Here is a 20,053-nt window from a genome sequence, read left to right on the forward strand (position 1 = left end):
GTCAAAGATTATTATCTTTCTGCTGTTTAACTATGCATGCAATTTAATATCTTTACTTATTGTGTATTCAAGATATATGTCTGAGGAGGATTCTGGGAAGATGGCAAAGTAGGTAATTAAATTTTATGCTCTCCAAATTTCTCCCACAAATAAAACAAATTTGAGCCTTGGGGTGAATGTTGACTGGTGAAAAATCAAGAGGACTTGGAGCAGATCAGGGGTCCTCCTAGTATAATAAAAGAAGATCCATAGAAAGACCAGAGACCACGGATTAACCACTGTGAAGTGCAAATCCCTCCAGGCCAGCCCTTGAAACAACAGGTAGGGAACCCTGGGGCTGGATGATTTTTGCTGAAGCCTCAGAAGGAACCACAAAAACTTTCACATCTTGGACAAATGAGGAGTCGGGAATCTGAGTCTGGGAAGACTGAGGGAATCTTAACTACTTAGGAATGACAGGGCCAGCTCAAAGTCCTAGGCAAAATGGAGCCAGGAGATCTGATAAGTGCAGAAGCAGTGAGCCTGGCATTTGCAGGGGGGTGAAACTTTTGGTTTGGGATTCTAGGACAAATGGAGAGGTGAAGTGAAGCCAGAGACACCATCTCTTCCACCCCACAATTAGAGCTGCTTACACTAATACTTTTCATTAAAAAAAAATGAACCAGCAAAGAAGAAAGAATCCAACTCTAGAAACCTACTATGGAAAAAGGGAAGACTGGTGTTCATCTTAAGAGGATAATGAAATAAAAAAAAAATCTTCTTTTACCCCAAAGAATAATGTTAAATGATTCCCTGTCCAGAGAAATTTCTAGAACTCAAGAAAGAATTTAAAAATCAAATGAGAGACTTTGAGGAAAACCTTAAAAAATAAAAATAAAAACAAGATTTTGAAAAAAAGTTAACCAACTAGAAAAGGAGATTCATAATCTTAAAGATAAAAATAACTCCTTGAGAATTAGAATCAAGCAAGGGGAAGCCAGTGAAGCTGCAAGAGACCAAGAAATCACAAAACAAAATATCCTTTAGGATGAAAAAATAGAACAGAATGTGAAACATCTTATAAGAAAAAAAATCTAGAAAACAGATCAAGAAGAGAAAATGTAAGAATAATTGGACTACCTGAAAGCTGTGACCAAAAAAAAGAGCCTTGACACAATAAAAGAAATAATCCAAGAAAATTGTTCTTAAGTGATAGGACATGGAGGGAAAGTAGAAATAGAAAAAAATCTACCAATTACCATCTCAAAGAGATCCTTTGTAAAAAAACAAACAAACAAACACATGGGAAGATTTGCCAAATTTCAAAGGTAAAAAAATTTTGCAAGAAACAAATAAACAAAATAAAACCAAACAAAAAAATTTCAAATCACTGGGGCTACAATTAGAATTGTACAGGACTATCAACATTCACAATAAAAGACTCCAGGTCCTGAAATCATATTTACTAGTAATCAAAGTAACTAGAATTGAGGTTTAAAATATCATATTCAGCAAAATCATCCATAATATTTAATGAAAAAATGGACATTCAACAAACTTGTAGATTTTCAAGACTTTCTTTCAACCACACCCCAACTCAATAGAACATATAACAAGTAAGTGCCAATATCAAAGATCAGTTTCAAGGAGCTCAATATGGAAAAATTGTTTATGTTTTTTTAACATGGAAATGCATACTACATGTTTAAGATTGACATCAATAACTGAGTAGCTCAAAAGAAAAATTGGAGCAGAATTGAATAGACTAAAAAACAAAACCACCTAGAAAAAGCTAAAAATGGTAATTATTTTATACGAATGAGGTGCAGAGGAAGGATAGACACAGAGGCATTAGAAGAGGGATGAGGACTTGTATTTACAAAAACCTACTTACATTGATAATGTGTTAAATAAGCAATATGTATATACCATAAAGGATAAAGCAAAATCTATAAAGACATAAGGGAGGAGGGATCAAGGAGGGGGAAACAAAAAGTGGAAGAAGATAAAGGAGACATGTGCAGGCAGGGGGAGCTTAAGTAATAGCACAGCAAGTTAAGGAGTGAAATTATAGCAGAAGAGTTAGCAGAGATAGGAAAGAAGAGATAAGTCAAACTTAAGATCTAATAAGAGAGATCTTACATTATATGATACATTATATATCAGCCATACTGATGTTGTTTTGGATGCATGTTACCATGTGGGTGGATACATATGTGTATGAGTATATGTAGATATGTATGCATGTTGCTCCATGTGTGTATATAGTTATATGTATGTGCAAGTGGGTCTGTGGATGGTTGATTGTGTGTGCATATATATATGGGGGTGGGGGATGTGGAGATGGCTGTTTGTATGTTATATATGTATATATGTGTGCACATATATGTATATATGTGTATATAACATACATCTGTCTGCTTGGGGGAAGTGGGAGAGGGTAATGAAAAGAGAAAAAAAGAATGAAAAATTTTTAAAAAGTGTTCAGCAGAGAACGAAAAAATAATCTACAAGGAAGGAAAGAAAAGATGGACACTTATGAATCCATTTTTTTCTACAATTATATATTCTTTCCAGAACTGTTAATTTGTTGTTATATATTTTGATTCCTCTCTAATGTTTGTCTGGCCACTTGACAATGCCCTGTTTTGCTCTGTTTTCCTTTTCTCTTTTTCTTTTTTTCAGTTCTATTATTTAATTAACAAAAAGAAAGAAAAGATATATGTCCAATGGGTTCTCCATTGAAATTCATATCATAGTCTAGATCATAAGTATTCTTCAGTGATTTGGAAATGATTATAAATCTCACTTAAAAGACTCTGCAATGATCCACTGAACTTGATTCAATCACCCCAATGTTGTCTGCAAATAGTAACATCTAAAATACTTCATCATCTATAGAAAATATCTCCTCAATTTGAAGTCCACTCTATGTATCTTCCATAACTATCATAAGCACTTTTGATGATCATGCAGCTTCTTATTCCATGTCCTGTATGATATTAATATACAAAATCATCAGAACATTACTTGCATTTTTTCACATACGTTGAAATCTTGTACTCTTTATATTTTTCATTCAATTGAATATAATGATTTGATCTACTATAGACTACTATCTATGGAATTTCAAGCATTTTATTTTCATAATTCATTAGGGATACTCTCAAGAGATGACCTCCATGAATTTATTTTCATAAATATTATGATCTCAAGTTTATGTGCTGATATTTTTTGTCATTTTTTTGATAATAGTAACAGTTATTTTCCCAATTATTTACTACATCCCCCCCCTTTAAAATATTTTGAGAACTAAATTGTTCATTGCCTCAAAACAATGCTGATTTCAACATAGAATTCCTCCACATACATTTGGTCTAATCCAGATACTCTTACCATGACTGTTTTCTTTAGAACTTTCTGACTTCTTCATAATATAGGAAAACTGATAATCAAGTCCAAATATCAAGGATTATTATTTTTTTTTATTTTATTTTATTTTTTTTTAATTTAATAGCCTTTTATTTACAGGATATATACATGGGTAACTTTACAGCATTAACAATTGCCAAACCTCTTGTTCCAATTTTTCACCTCTTACCCCCCCGACCCCCTCCCCTAAATGGCAGGATGACCAGTAGATGTTAAATATATTAAAATTTAACTTAGATACACAATAGGTATACATGACCAAAACATTATTTTGCTGTTACAAAAGAATCAGACTCTGAATTATTGTACAATTAGCTTGTAAGGAAATCAAAGATGAGGTGTGCATAAATATAGGGATTAGGAATTCAATGTAATGGTTTTAGTCATCTCCCAGAGTTCTTTTCTGGTATAACTAGTTCAGTTCATTACTGCTCCATTAGAAATGATTTGGTTGATCTCGTTGTGAGGATGGCCTGATCCATCAGAACTGGTCATCATCTAGTATTGTTGTTGAAGTATATAATGATCTCCTGGTCCTGCTCATTTCACTCAGCATCAGTTCGTATAAGTCTCAGGCCTTTCTGAAATCATCCTGTTGGTCATTTCTTACAGAACAGTAATATTCCATAATTTCATATACCACAATTTATTCAGCCATTCTCCAACTGATGGACATCCATTCAGTTTCCAGTTTCTAGCCACTACAAAAGGGCTGCCACAAACATTTGTGCACATACAGGTCCCTTTCCTTCTTTATAATCTCTTTGGGATATAATCCCAGTAGTAACACTGCTGGATCAAAGGGTATGCAAAGTTTGATAACTTTTGAGCATAGTTCCAAACTACTCTCCAAAATGGTTGGATTCGTTCACAACTCCACCAACAATGAATCAATGTCCCAGTTTTCCCACATCCCTCCAACAATCATCATTATTTTTTCCTGTCATCTTAGCCAATCTGACAGGTGTGTGATAGTATCTTAGAGTTGTCTTAATTTGCATTTCTCTGATTAATAATGACTTGGAGCATCTTTTCATATGACTAGAAATAGTTTCAATTTCTTCATCTGAGAATTGTCTGTTCATATCCTTTGACCATTTTTCAATTAGAGGATGGCTTGATTTTTTATAAATTAGAGTTAATTCTCTATATATTTTGGAAATAGAGGCCTTTATCAGAACCTTTGACTGTAAAAAATATTTTCCCAGTTTATTGCTTCCCTTCTAATCTTGTCTGCATTAGTTTTGTTTGTACAAAACTTTTCAGTTTGGTATAATCGAAATTTTCTATTTTGTGATCAGTAATGATCTCTAGTTCTGCTTGTCATAAAAACCTTCCCTTCCACTGGTCTGAGAGGTAAACTATCCTATGTTCCTCTAATTTATTAATAATTTCATTCTTTATGCCTAGGTCATGAACCCATTTTGACCTTATCTTGGTGTACGGCGTTAAGTATGGATCAATGCCTAGTTTCTGCCATATTAGTTTCCAATTTTCCCAGCAATTTTTATCAAACAGTAAGTTCTTATCCCAAAAGCTGGGATCTTTGGGTTTGTCAAAGACTAGGTTGCTATATTTGTTGACTGTTTTATCCCTTGAACCTAATCTATTCCACTGATCAACTAATCTATTCCTTAGCCAATACCAAATAGTTTTGGTAACTGCTGCTCTATAATATAGTTTTAGATCTGGTACTAGCTAAGCCACCATCATTTGATTTTTTTTCATTAATTCCCTTGAAATTCTTGACCTTTTGTTTTTCCATATGAACTTTGTTGTTATTTTTCTAGGTCATTAAAATAGTTTTTGGGAGTCTGATTGGTATAGCGCTAAATAAATAGATTAGTTTAGGTAATATTGTCATCTTTATTATATTTGCTCGCCCTATCCAAGAGCATTTAATATTTTCCAATTGGTTAGATCAGACTTAATTTGTGTGAAAAGTGGTCTGTAATTTTGCTCATAAAGTTTCTGATTTTCCCTTGGCAGATAGATTCCTAAATATTTTATATTATCAGTAGTTACTTTAAATGGAATTTCTCTTTGTAACTCTGACTGTTGGATTTTGTTAGTGATATATAAGAATGCTGATGACTTATGTGGGTTTATTTTATAACCAGCAACTTTGCTAAAGTTGTGATTATTTCTAATAACTTTTTAGCAGAATCTCTGGGGTTCTCTAAGTATACCATCATGTCATCGGCAAAGAGTGATAATTTGGCTTCCTCATTGCCTATTCTTATTCCTTTAATCTCTTTCTCAGCTCTTATTGCTATAGCTAGCGTTTCTAATACAATATTAAATAGTAACGGTGATAGTGGCAACCTTGTTTTCACTCAGATCTTATTGGGAATGGTTGCAGTTTGTCTCCATTACATATGATGCTTACTGATGGTTTTAAATAGATGCTGCTGATTATTTTAAGGAAAAGTCCATTTATTCCTATACTCTCAAGTGTTTTTAATAGGAATGGATGTTGGATTTTATCAAATGCTTTTCTGCATCTATTGAGATGATCATATGGTTTTGTTAATTTGGTTATTAACATGGCCAATTATATTGATAGTTTTCCTAATATTGAACCAGCCCTGCATTCCTGGTATAAATCCTACTTGATCATAGTGTATTATCTTGGTGATGATTTTCTGTAGTCTTTTTGCTAATATCTTATTTAAGATTTTAGCATCAATATTCATTAGGGAGATTGGTCTATAATTTTCTTTCTCTATTTTCAGCCTACCTGGTTTAGGTATCAGTACCATGTCTGTGTCATAGAAGGAATTTGGTAGGACTCCTTCATTCCCTATTTTATCAAATAATTTATATAGCATTGGGGCAAATTGTTCTTTAAATGTTTGGTAAAATTCACATGTAAATCCATCTGGTCCTGGTGATTTTTCTTAGGGAGTTGTTTAATTGCCTGTTCTATTTCTTTTTCTGAAATGGGACTATTCAACAATTTACTTCTTCCTCTAGTTAGTCTGGGAAGTCTGTATTTTTGGAGTAGTCATCCATTTCACTTAGGTTATCAAATTTATTGGCATAAAGTTGAGCAAAATAACTCCTTATTATTTCTCTAATTTCCTCTTCATTGGTGGAAAGTTCTCCCTTTTCATTTTTAAGACTACTAATTTCATTTTCCTCCCTCCTTTTTCTAATCAGATTTACCAAAGGCTATCTATTTTATTGGCTTTTTCATAGAACCAACTCTTAGTTTTATTAATTAGTTCAATAGGTATTTTTTACTTTCAATATTATTAATTTCTCCTTTTAATTTTAGAATTTCCAATTTAGTATTTGATTGGGGGTTTTTAATTTGGTCTTTTAGTTTTTTAGTTGCAAGCCCAATTCATTAATCTTTTCTTTTCTGTTTTATTCAAGTAAGCCTCTAAGGATATAAAATTCCCTCTTATTACCGCTTTGGCTGCATCCCAAAATTTTGGTATGATGTCTCATCATTGTCATTATCTTGAGTGAAATTAATTGTATCTATAATTTGTGCTTCACCCAATCATTCTTTAAGATGAGATTGTTTAGTTTCCAATTACTTTTGGTCTATTTCCCTAACTTTTTGTTGAATGTAGTTTTATTGCATCATGATCTGAAAAGAAAGCATTACTATTTCTGCTTTCTTGCATTTAATTTTGAGATCTTTATGTCCTAATATATGGTCAGTTTTGAATAGGTTCCATGAACTGCTGAGAAGAAAGTATATTCCTTCTATCTCCATTTCAATTTTCTCCAAAGATCCAACATACCTAATTTTTCTAATATTCTATTTACTTCTTTAATTTCTTTCTTATTTGTTTTGTGGTTTGATTTGTCTAATTCTGAGAGTGCAAGGTTGAGATCTCCTACTATTACAGTTTTGTTGTCTATTTCTTCTTGCAACTCTCTTAACTCTCCTTTAGGAAGTTGGTGCCATACCACTTGGTGCATATATGTTTAATATTGATATTGCTTCGTTGTTTATGTCCCTTTAGCAGGATGTAGTTACCTTCCTTATCTCTTTAATTAGATCAATTTTACTTTTGCTTGATCTGGAGATAAGGATGGCTACCTCTTTTGACTTCACCTGAAGCATAATAGATTTTGCTCCAGCCTTTTACTTTTACTCTATATGCATCCCCTGCTTTAAATGTGTTCTTGTAAACAACATATTGTAGGGTTCTGACTTTTGATCCAGTCTGCTATCTGCCTCCTCTTTATGGGGAGTTCATCCCATTTACATTTATGGTTAGAATTACTAAATCTGTATTTCCTGCCATCCTAATAACCCCAGATTGTGCTTTACTTATTCTTGCCTCCCAACCCTCTTTCCCCTTTTAAACTTATGTACCCCTCTTGTATCACGATACTTATCCTCTTTATAATCCCTCCCTCCCCCTTTGAGTCTTTCCTTCCTTCCCTTATTACTCTTTTCTTTTCCTTTTCCTCTCCCCTGATTTTAATGAGGCGAGAGAATTTTCTCTAAAACAAATGTCAATTATTTTTCTTTGAGCCAACTCTGATGAGAGCAAGATTCACACAATGTTCCTCCCTCTAAATTCCCTCAGATATGATAAGTTTCCTTAGCCTCTTTGTGGGATGTGGTTTCCCTCTTTATCCCTCCTTCCCACCTTATTCTGCCATCATCCCTTTTCCATACCTACTTCCCTTTTTATGTTATATCAGTACACTCAAATTATACATGTATTCTTTTGTATATCCACAATAGAAATACAATTCTCAAGAGTTATTTTTACCTTTTCTGCATCTCTTGAGTTCTATTCTTGGAGATCAAATTTTTGTTTAGTTCTGGTTTTTTCTTCAGAAACAAATGGAATTCATTTGTTTCATTAAATGTCCATCTTCTTCCCTGGAAGAAAATGCTCAGCTTAGCTGGTAGTTTATTCTTGGCTGCATCTCAAGTTCTTGTGCCTTTCGAATCATTATTCCAGGCCCTTCTTTCCTTTAATGTAGAGGCAGCCAGATCTTGGGTGATCCTTATTGTGGCACCTCGGTATTTAAATGGTTTTTTTTGGCTGCTTGTAAAATTTTTTCCTTAATCTTATAGTTCTGAAATTTTGCCACAATATTCCTTGGGGTTTTATTTTAGGTTTCTTTCAGAAGGTGTTCGATGAATTCGTTCAAGCCTATTTTACCTTCTGATTCTATTACATCTGGGCAGTTCTCTTTGATGATTTCTTGTAAAATAGTATCTAGGCTCTTTTTTTCATCATAGTTTTCAGAAAGTCCAATAATCCTCAGATTATCTCTCCTAGATCTATTTTCCAAGTCTGTCATTTTTGCAAGTAGATAATTCGTGGTTTTTTCCAGTTTGTCATTTTTTTGTTTTTGCTTGACTGATTCTTGCTGTCTCAATGAATCATTAGTTTCAATTTGTTCAGTTCTAATTTTTAAAGAATTATTTTCTTCAATAGCTTTTTTTACTTCTTTCTGTATATGTCCAATTGAGTTTTTGAATGTATTGTTTTGGTCTGTGGAATTTTTTTCCATTTCACTAATTTTTTTTTTTAGTGAATTATTTTCTTTTTCCAATTCACAGATCCTACTTTCTTGCGAGTTCTTTATTTTTTCCAATTCACCAATTTTGTTTCCCTGCACTTCCTGAGAATTTTTTAACTTTTCCAATTCGTATTTCAGGAAGTTGTTGCTCTCTTGTAAGGCTTCTCTTTCCTTTCCCCATTTATCTTCTAACTCTCTTTTGAGACTTTTAATGGTCTCTTCTATGAGAGCATTATGTAAAGGAGGACAGTCTGATGCATTTTTGCTGTTTGAGGTCTCTTCAGGTTTGCTGACCTGCTCTTTTTCTGCATAGAAGCTGTCGATTGTTCTTTTCATCTTTTTATTCATGTTTTAAAGCCTTTAGGGTAGGTCTCCTAGGCAAGGGGGTTACCAGCTTCCTCTGCAGAATAGGGAGAGATGTAAACCGATTTCCGCCTCCGAGGTATGGGAGTGCTCTGTGTGAGAGTTTTCCCTTCCCCCAACAGGAGGTGGATTCAGCACTGGCCGAGCTATCAAACTGCTTAGTAGGGCTGAGTGGATTATCGATTGCCCTCGGCTAGAGACTAAGTGGTGAAAGTGTCACCGCCCCAGGCCGGAGCCTCTTGAGGGACTGTGAGTATTAGCAGCTGACTGCAGACCGCCACAAACTCTGCCCAGTGTCTCTGCCTGATGCAAATCGGCCCTGGAAAAGCTCTATGGCCCCAAGCCGAGCTCCCCACTGCGCAGATTGGAGGCTAACCCGGGCTGCGTCCTCCTGCCGTGCAGGATCACAACTGCCCCAAGGAAAAGCCCTGTACTGCGGGTTGGGGCTGCGCGCTTGTGCTGAGATCTGTGCCTTCACCCTCGGTTTGAGACTCTCCTCGGAACCTAATTTCTCTCCCCGTCTGCGCCGATCTCCCCCCTGGCCCCGGAACCAACCTTTTTTGGCGAGACTGCAGATTTTCTTCGGCCGGTGAGTTGTTCTACTTCTTATCTTTACGAATTGTAGCAGTCAAGACTATTTTTGAGGCTCGATATAATATTGATAAAGAGGGTAAGAGAAGAGCTTAGAAAGTCGCGTGTGTCTTCTCCGCCATCTTGGCTCCGCCCCTCAAGGATTATTTTTCTTAAAGGAAAAAAATTAACATGGCATTCTTGGCAAATTCTAATTTGGTAGTGACTTTGTTATTTCTACTAAGGCCATTGTCCAACTGTCCAAAGATGGTTGGTTTAAAAATTACTCATATCAGTAATCATCCATTTTCTGTCTGCTAAGATGTAATGAGTTTCTTTTTATCAGGTTATTTGGTACTTGACATGTCTAGCACCTAGTAAATATGTTTCTGTAGAGGATATCAAGATTCTTCCAGTCTCTCAGCTGTGTCCATGACCCCTTGTGCTCTGTCACTCCACAATTCTAGTCAGTTGCCAAAGATTGCAATTTTTTACCTCTTCATTCTCATTATAGGATCCAATAATTATAGAATCATAAAATTTATCTACAAGGGATGTTAGAGGTTATAAATTCCAATTCCCTCATTTGATATTCAGCAGGAACTGAGTTACAGAGAGATTAAGTTGCTCAGAGTCACACAAACATAAGTATGTGAGGCAGTCCATGAACTCAGGGTTTCCTGATTTTATGTCCTACACTATCATGACACTTATTACTCTTTCCACTAATCACACAACCATAATCTTAGAAAAGGCTATCATCACCTTTATATGTTCTTATATCAATAATGCTCTCTCTGTCTCTTTGTCTCCCTCTGTGTGTGTCTCTCTCTTTTTCTCTTGTTTCTCTCTTTCTCTCTTAGTTTGTCTCTATCTCTGTCTCTTCCTCTCTTGTCCCTCTGTTTCTGTTTCTCTCAGTTTGTCTCTCTCTGTGTCTCTCTGTCTCTGTCTCTCATATTTTATATAATTGTTTTACCTCTTTCACTTTTTGCTTTTTTTCTCACAATATTTTTCCTAATTTTTCACAATCCTCTTCTATAAAATAGTTCCAGTTGGCTGTCAAATTTATTGGTTTTTTAAATAGATTAATTATGTATTCACTAAAGTAGTTTTTAGTTTAGTTTTTTTTAATCTTCCTGTTGTATTCATTGATGAACATCTGCTAAGGTCTCTTAAGAAGTGAGGATAAACTGTATTGATGTTTGCTCTTTTATCCATTTTCCATTATCTTCATTAATTAATTTTAAATTTCAGCTTAGACCTTTTCCATTTTCTAATATTTATTATTTCTTCTAACTTGGTAGTGGTTTTGATATTTTTTTCCAACAAGTAAATTTTCTTACTTAACAAAGACACTGAGTTGAAAATGACTAGGTGATGCAGTGGATAGAGAACCAGACCTGAATTCAGGAGGACCTGAATTCAAATCTGGTCTCAGACACTTAACACTTCCTAGCTGTGTAATCCTGGACAAGTCACTTTACACAAACTGCTTCAGCAAAAAAAAAAAAAAAAAAAAAAAGACTCTGATGTAAGTGATTGATCATTTCTTGACCAATGAGATGTGGTGTTTCAGTTTTTGTAAATGTTTCATGTTTTCTTTGTCTAATACCTCTCAATTGTTCATAAAAATGTTTTTTGAATATGTGGGAAATATTTCTCAGCTTCTTCACCCTCACTTTTTATACCCATTTGTGCTTTTAATTTGCCAAATATTAAATCATATGTTGATTTATTAGAGGGGAGAAGTTATGGTCTTCGTCATGGAATTCCACTGCAGTTTTACCCTTTATAACACATGTTGGCTCATTAGTCACAATTATTTTCATGGAGTTTTTTTTCTTTTAATTGATACTCATTATGAGTATGGCAAAATGAGATAGTATAATGTCCCATGAATCAATATTTTTTGTTGCTTTTGATTAAAAAACAAACAAATCCATCAACCATTTCATTTGTTTCTCTACTGAGACTATTTGAGGCATATTTCCATGGACCTATAAATTTCTTATTTCATCGATAATGAAAATTTTATTGCTAGCATCATTTACTTTCTCCAGTAACATGTCTATATGTTAGTAATCAGGTAAAGACCTCACATTTGATACACTAATTTTTTTTTAATAAGCAGTCTAAAAATATATGATTCTTAACAGAATTTGAGATTTTTTCCTGTCATTCAACCAAAGTCATGTAGAAACTAAAGAGGATTGAACCATGTTCTCTTTGTTTTTTAACAAATAACTAAGTAATAACCACACTAACTATACCAGAAATCTTTGAAGTATTTTTAAAAAGTAGCTATTATATTTAAGTGTAATAGGGGAAAAAACTATAGCAGCAGCAATGAAAATGATAATGATGGTGGTGATGCTGGTGATGGTAGTGGTATATGATTCTATTGAAATTATTACCCAAACTAAGAATCATGGGATTTAAAATTGAGAAAGAACCTCAAAGTTTCTTTAGATTCACCTCTCCTTAATAATGAAACTTGACTTCAACATCACTGTGAAGTGTTCATACAACATCTGCTCAAAGACCTTTAATGACAGAGAGGTCACTAACAACTGGAGGCAACCAATTCCATGGATAATAAAATGCAGAATTATATTTCCCTTATTTCTCAATGCAATTTGCATCTCATAAGGCAATGATTAAACTATTTATATTCATATATATGTAGTTTCTCAAGTTTCAAGAGATAAATCATGTAGTAAGAATAAGGTGAATCTGATGGATAGGCCATTGTTACATAAGAGTCCACAAAGCATAAAAGAAAGGGAAAAAAAGCCTAGGGTAAAACCTCTGGCAGGTTGAAGTACCTTATCAATCATTTGTAGAAAAATATTGACCAGAATCAGAATGATTACAATGGTGTAAACAGGGTAAACTATGAACCATCCTGACCTTGTTTTGCCATCCACTCATGCTGCTACAACTCCTAAACTTTCAGAGTATGGTGTGTCAGACCCCATACCTACGATGCCCTAATTCACTTAGTTTGGGGTGCATAATCCTGGAGTTAAATGATCTTGATTAATGAGTCAGTGAGTACATATTTACATGACAGTGTCTAGACAGTCCCAGACTTCAAACCATATTTGACCAACCATCCACCCTAATCATGATCATCTGCACTGCTATAATATATATATATTCCACATCCACTCAACCCTTTTCCAACCCTTTCCCCAAGGAAACCAATGTCAAATCAACATAATCATGAATAATCATGGTAGAAAAAAGCATGGTAATTCTCTTCCCTGTTGCTGATTTAACATCTTTGTGTCCTATGCCTTGACCACTACTTTATGTGTTTCTCCTCCTTGAATATATATTCTCCTTGAAGGCTGAGACTGCATCTCTTTTGTTTTTATATCCCCATAATCTTGGCATATGATATACCTGTTGTGTCTGGACTAACTCTCTGGAGGACATTGGTACCAGCCCAAGTCCTTGTTCTTAGAAGAGGAGTGAAGAGGCAGTCATGTGGGTTGTCAAACATGGAATCCATTTATTCCAAATTGTCTCAGCTTTATATACTCTAATACCCTTATATAACCATAGTACATTGTGCGCATGTGCTAACTATATATTGCGCATGCAGGACCACATAAACAACTTGCTACTGTATGTAGATACTCTTGGCCATTTGGTATTACTCTGCTTCAACTACAACACAGGTTGTCATTGCCACTTGACTTCTCAGAAAAATCAAAAGCCCTTAGGGGAAATGTGTGAAGATCGCTTATTTTAAAATCAGCAGGAGTCCGGAGTTCAGGTTAGGGGAAAATTGTCAGTCTTTATTCTCATTGAAGAAGGATAGTAGGTGGAAGAGAATCGGCGATAGCAATGTGTGCAGCTGAGTCAAGAAGCTAGCTAGATCACCAGCCACACGACCAGCAGCCAGGAGAATGAACCCAGGCCCCATCTCTCCCAGCTTCTCTTCCTGTTCCTCTCTCTGCCTCCACCCACCAAAATCGTCATTTCCTGTACAACACATCAGGACTTGCACAGAGAGTGGGCAGGGACAATTCTTTATCCAATCATGTATATTAATAGAGTATAGTCCAATTACTATTTAGCCTCATGTACTTGGGACCTAAGTGCATCAACTCAAACTTCAGCCCATTACAGAAATGGGGAGTCAAACCAGACATTATCAGCAGGTTCCCTCTAGACTGAAGGGTCTTATACCTCACCCAGAATTCCTTCACTATCTGTGGCCCTCTACATCTCTCTCTTTCTTTTGTTTTAATGGAAGCAGGTATACATCAGTGATTAAATCCATCAGCATAGGAGGAATCACACAAGCAAGTAGTAATATCACACAAGCAAGTTGTAATATTACAATAGCAAACGATATGAATAAAAAAGATACTATAAGAGAATTTCATAAGTCCCAGAAGGAAGGTATAGAAAGGAACTCTCAATTCACAACCACATATACACTTCCTTCAGCAGTCAAGAGGTAGTCTAAAGCCAATCTACTATCTATCCTGTGTCAAGGAATCCAGTGATTGTCAAAGGTTTTGAAGTCCTTCATCAGGCTCATTATGTCTCAAAGAATCCAATGATTCCAGCAGGTTTTGAAGTCTTGCATCAATCTCATTAACAATAATTTTCATGTTAATGAGTCAATTGCCATACACATAGGGTTAAGTGTCATACTATTTCAGTGGTGGATATAGTCTCCTCTTTGTTCATCACTCTCCAATGGTCAAGGCGGATACGGCTTGTTGACACCCATCAGGTTCCTTCTTCATCTGTAGAGACACAAGCAAACCCTCTGCCCCAAGAAGTTAACCTATTTGGTTCCTTCCATTCACTGTTCTTTGGGTGCTCCACAGCACCTGGCAGTTATCTAAATCTCACTGGACCCTGCCCTTCTGATGGGTTATGAAACCTGTCTGCCAGAGCCAGTGCATTTTAATCAAAAACAACAAAAAATTAATAGTATAAAGAGTTAAGTTTAGAAGTTCTCTAGGGCTATCTGTGGTTCCCCCTTTCTTTCGTATTTGGAGAAGCATCTTGATGTCTCTGTTCCTCCTCTCTACAATTATCTGTCCTTGAGGATTGAAGGGTATGCCAGTGGTGTGTGAAATCTGATACTGTGCACAAAAGTGTGCAAAATGTTTAGAAGTATATAAAGGTCCATTATCTGTCTTTATTGCTTGTGGCATGCTCATAACTGCAAAGGCCTGTGTAAGGAATTCAGTGACCACCTCGGTCATCTCTTTTGCTGCTGGTACTGCAAAAGTAAATCCTGGAAAAGTGTCCATAACAACATGGATAAAAGACAGGTGACCAAAAGATTTATAATTATATAGGTGGTCACATCCATCTGCCAAATATTACTCAAACTACGAGAGTTCTTCCTTGGAGAAAGCATAGGAGCGTGGAAAGGAAGGCAAACTGTACAGGCTTTTTGAAAATTTTATTTATTTTTAAATTTTTAATAGCTTTTTATCTACAAGTTATATGCATGGGTAATTTTACAGCATTGACAATTGCTAAACCTTTTGTTCCAATTTTTCCCCTCCTTCCCTCTATCCCGTCCCCTAGATGGCAGGATGACCAATACATGTTAAATATAATAAAGTATAAATTAAATACAAAATAAGTGTACATGTTCAAACGTTATTTTGCTGTACAAAAAGAATCAGACACTGAAATATTGTACAATTAGCCTGTGAAGGAAATCAAAAATGCAGGCGGGCAAAAATATAGGGATTGGGAATTCAATGTAATGGTTCTTAGTCATCTCCCAGAGTTCTTTTGCTGGGTGTAGCTGGTTCAGTTCACTACTGCTCCATTAGAACTGATCTGGTTCTTCTCATTGCTGAAGATGGCCAGGTCCATCAAAATTGATCATCATATAGTATTGTTGTTGAAGTATATAATGATCTCCTGGTCCTGCTCATTTCACTCAGCATGAGTTTGTGTAGGTCTCTCCAGGCCTTTCTGAAATCATCCTGTTGGATGATTTCTTACCAAACAATAATATTCCATAATATTCATATACCACAATTTATTCAGCCATTCTCCAATTGATGAGCATCCACTCAGTTTCCAGTTTCTGGACACTACAAAGAGGGCTGCCACAAACATTCTTGCACATACAGGTCCCTTTCCCTTCTTTAAGATCTCTTTGGGATATAAGCCCAGCAGTAACACTGCTGGATCAAAGGGTATGCACAGTTTGATAACTTTTTGAGCATAGTTCCAAATTGCTCTCCAGAATGATTGGATGTATTCACAATTCCACCAACGATGTATTAGTGTGCCTGTTTTCCCACATCCCCTCCAACATTCTGCATTATCTTTCCCTGTCATTCTAGCCAGTCTGACAGGTGTGTAGTGATACCTTAGAGTTGTCTTAATTTGCATTTCTCTGATTCATGATGACTTGGAGCATCTTTTCATATGGCTAGAAATAGTTTCAATTTCTTTATCTGAGAATTGTCTGTTCATAATCTTTAACCATTTATCAATTGAAGAATGGCTTGATTTCTTCTAAATTAGAATCAATTCTCTATATATTTTGGAAATGAGGCCGTTATCAGAACCTTTGACTGTAAAAATATTTTCCCAGTTTATTGCTTCTCTTCTAATCTTGTCTGTATTAGTTTTGTTTGTACTGTACAGGCTTTTACTACGCTCCTAGTTTACCTTTTTGTTATCCCAAACTGAAAACATAAAGTTTGTGCAGCCTGATGAGATTTAGAGTGAGATTTTTGGGCTGCCTGAAATAAAGGAGTGTTGGCTAACATGGTAAGAAGGCAATCTGTCTTTAAGTTTCCACAAAAACAGGACCTGGAAGTCCCACATGAGAGTAGACATGCAAGAGGTAATACTTACCTGGGTGTTTTATCACTTGCTCCTGAAGTGCCTTAGAAAGCTGATATATGTTAGAGACTACAAATTTTATTTGGGCTGTGGCAATTCTTTGTACCACACCTACTGAATAAGATGAATCAAATATTATGTTTACATCTCCTGGATAATAAATAACAGCTAGCATAATTGTACATAACTCATTCTGCTGAGTGGACTGAAAAGAAGTTCTGACTACTCTTTTTAAAGCTAGGTCAGGAGAATGTATAATATAAATGTTGTTTTGAGATGCATCTGTATTGATGGTTGCTCCTTTAAGAGGAACCTTAGAAACTTTTTCTTCAAAAATCCATGGCCAATTATGTAATAGCTAGGTTATCTTTAAAGGGGACCCATGTGTAAAATTTGGAACTGTGGCCGATAAATTTTGCCACTCTGGGATGGTTACACAACATACATAAATTTGTGCATTGATATAAAAAGTATTTATCTTCTTAGATCCTATCCCAGATAATTGTACTATTCTCTTAATGACCTTTAATAACATTCTAGCTACAAGCACTGAGTAAGGAATAAAACTTTAGTTTGGTTATGCTTGGAGTGTCACCCACTCGATTACACTGTCTCCTTGATGAAGAACTGATGTAGGGGCCTTTTTTGTTGCAAAACTTATATTTCCAAGGGTTTTTGAGTGACTTTTTTAACCACACTGGATGAAGCCAGTTCAGCCTCTCTCAGTGTTATGTAACCTGGTGTGATGAGTCTAAAGCAGTGTCTCCCCTTAAAATGTTATACAATTGTTGTAATTGATAAGTAGTTAAGTCTAATACTGGATGTATCCATTGGATATCTCCTGTCAATTTCTGAAAGTCATTTAAGGTGAACATCTTCTCACTTCTTAAACAAAGTTTTTAAATTGTAAGTACCTTGGGATATACTTCATATCCTAATGTTGAAAAAGAGCATGCTTTTGAATTTTTTCTGGGGCTATATACATTTGGTAGTTTTTTAGAGTTTCTATGGTCTTTTGTAGACATACTTCTAACATTTGTTCCTCAGGTGTATATCCCAAGATATCATCCATATAATATAATAAAACAACTTTTGAAAATGCCTTTATTACTGGAGTAAGAGCAGCACCTACATACTTTTGACACATGGTAAGGTTATTTTTCATTCCCTGTGGCAAAATTGTCCATTCAAATTTTTTATAAGGTTCAGCTAAATTAATTCTGAGCACTGAAAAGACAAATCTTTTCATATTCTCCTTATCCAGAGAGATAGAATAGAAACAATTCTTAATGTCTATAACCCAAAGAGGCCATTCCCTAGGCCTGAGTAGGAGATGGAAGCCCAGGCTGAAGAGTTCTCATAGTTTCCATCTGTCATTCATTTTTCTCAAATCAGTCAACATCATCCATTTTCCAGATTTCTTTTTTTTACAGTAAATACATGGGAGTTCCAAGGACTTAGAGAAGGTTATAAGTGTCCTTGGTGAAGTTGCTCCTAAATTATTTTTAATAAGACCTGAATTTGTTCACTGGCTAAGGGCCACTCTTCCACCCACACCATTGTATTACTTTTCCATTGGGCCTCTACAAATACCTATCTTTGTTCCTTTGTTTATCACTTTCTTCCCTCCTTCCCTTCCTTTTCTTCTTTCTTCCATCCTTCTTTATAATATTCTTCTCTAAAATGCAATGTTCTCTGGGAGCAGGTTTCTTGGGGGGGCTTCTGAGGGCAGCCTTCATTTCATTTCAGTAATCACCCCAAATACAGCCAAGTAGTAAAATCCTTTATTGTCTCTTTCCAAGTCTTGTTTCCTTTCCTGCTGCCTAATTAGCTTTCTTAGAGGCCTATCTCTTTCCTTGTTTCCAAGAGCTTCTGCTCCCACCTTATCTCCTTCACTTGGGGCTCGACTACTTTTCTGGAGGCCTTCCGAATCTTGGTTTCAATGTTCTCCACAGAACAGTCTGCCACCACTTCTCTGTCTTCCTTAGTTCTGCCCAACTACCTTCTCTGGCTTCTGAATCTCTCTGACTGCAAGGGTTTGTGCTTCAACCTCCAGCCACAACAAAGATGCAAAATAGAATGAATCTGTCTCAGCCTCCAAGAGCTTCCAATATGCTTGTCCTTCCTGGACCAGAGAGCTCCTCCTTATATTTTCCACACTGAGTATATACCAATCATTATATCACTAGGAAACTATTATTTGTTATAGGATTAAATCAATGCTAAACTAGATTTAACCATTGTCCCCTTAATTCCACTTACTTAGCACCTTGTTTCTCACCCATAATACTTCTCTTCTTTTCTTCCTTTTTTATTTTCACAATGCTGAAAGAAGCCACATTTTTTAATTTTAAATTTATCTAAGATTAAACATGAGGAAAAGTCACATAATTGACTTATAATGTTACAATGGAAAGTTACATGTCATTGAAAAATGTTTTCTGTATTTTTTATAACAGAATAAATTTTATTTTAAATTTTTTTAAAAATAGTTTAAACCAAGGTTTGTCGTTTATCCTTTAGTTGGCGCACACACACACACACACACACGGAGATTTACAAAATAGAAGAGAAATACCTAGAAAGAGATAAACTTGGTAATAACAAAAAGTACTAGTTCATCTTAAGACTTGATGAAAGTGAAATAAAGCTTGTTAATACTTGGTAGTGCTTCATATAATGTTCTAGGTCATTGGGATAGTTCTCCGGATTTTTTATATGAAAGGTGCAACCTCTCTGTGGTTGACTAAAATATTTTTTTCCCTAAGCTCACATATGTCAAGGAACAGTGAATTGTAGCTATAACATAGCTGCACCTATGTAACATATTTGTGCTTTTTTCCACATATGTGCTACCTTTAGGAGTATTAGAGGCAGACTATTTATATCCTATCCTTAAGTGTATAGTGTTAAAAACAAAAACATGCACAGCCAAATTCTCAAAGAAAGTAAAGAGACACAACAGTGTGAGAAAGATATGGTTCATTGAAGATTTCTGAAAAACAGTGAAAATTAACTGTCTCATATTTCATATTTATAGCATCACTTTTCTTGAACCTAAGCATGCCCATTCACAATGTCTTATTCTTCTCATATTATCTACATTAGTTTTTAAAAAAATGAATCCATTTGTCTAGCCGACAAACTAAAATGCTCTGTCTGCAAATTAGATGCTTTAAGCAAACTATGTGTACACAGTTAAGCTGTGTTTGCAGATTTTTTTTTCTTAAAGTGTCATCAATTCGCCAGTCTACTTGCATAATTTTTCCTGACAGTCATAGACACATGCCACCCCACTGTATTAATATATGACAGTGATTGCAGTTATATGACCATAATACTTTTTTTC

At 35.3% G+C, this 20,053-nt stretch overlaps 1 protein-coding gene across 2 annotated transcripts in view; it reads left to right on the forward strand.

Moving 5' to 3' along the window:
• Positions 1 to 20,053, forward strand: part of NDST4 (N-deacetylase and N-sulfotransferase 4) — a 414,235-nt gene that overhangs the window by 282,568 nt on the left and 111,614 nt on the right. The gene's annotated exons all lie outside the window — the stretch shown is intronic.

The sequence above is a fragment of the Sarcophilus harrisii genome, chromosome 6, assembly GCF_902635505.1.
Source record: "Sarcophilus harrisii chromosome 6, mSarHar1.11, whole genome shotgun sequence".
In the NCBI taxonomy this organism is placed as follows: domain Eukaryota; kingdom Metazoa; phylum Chordata; class Mammalia; order Dasyuromorphia; family Dasyuridae; genus Sarcophilus; species Sarcophilus harrisii.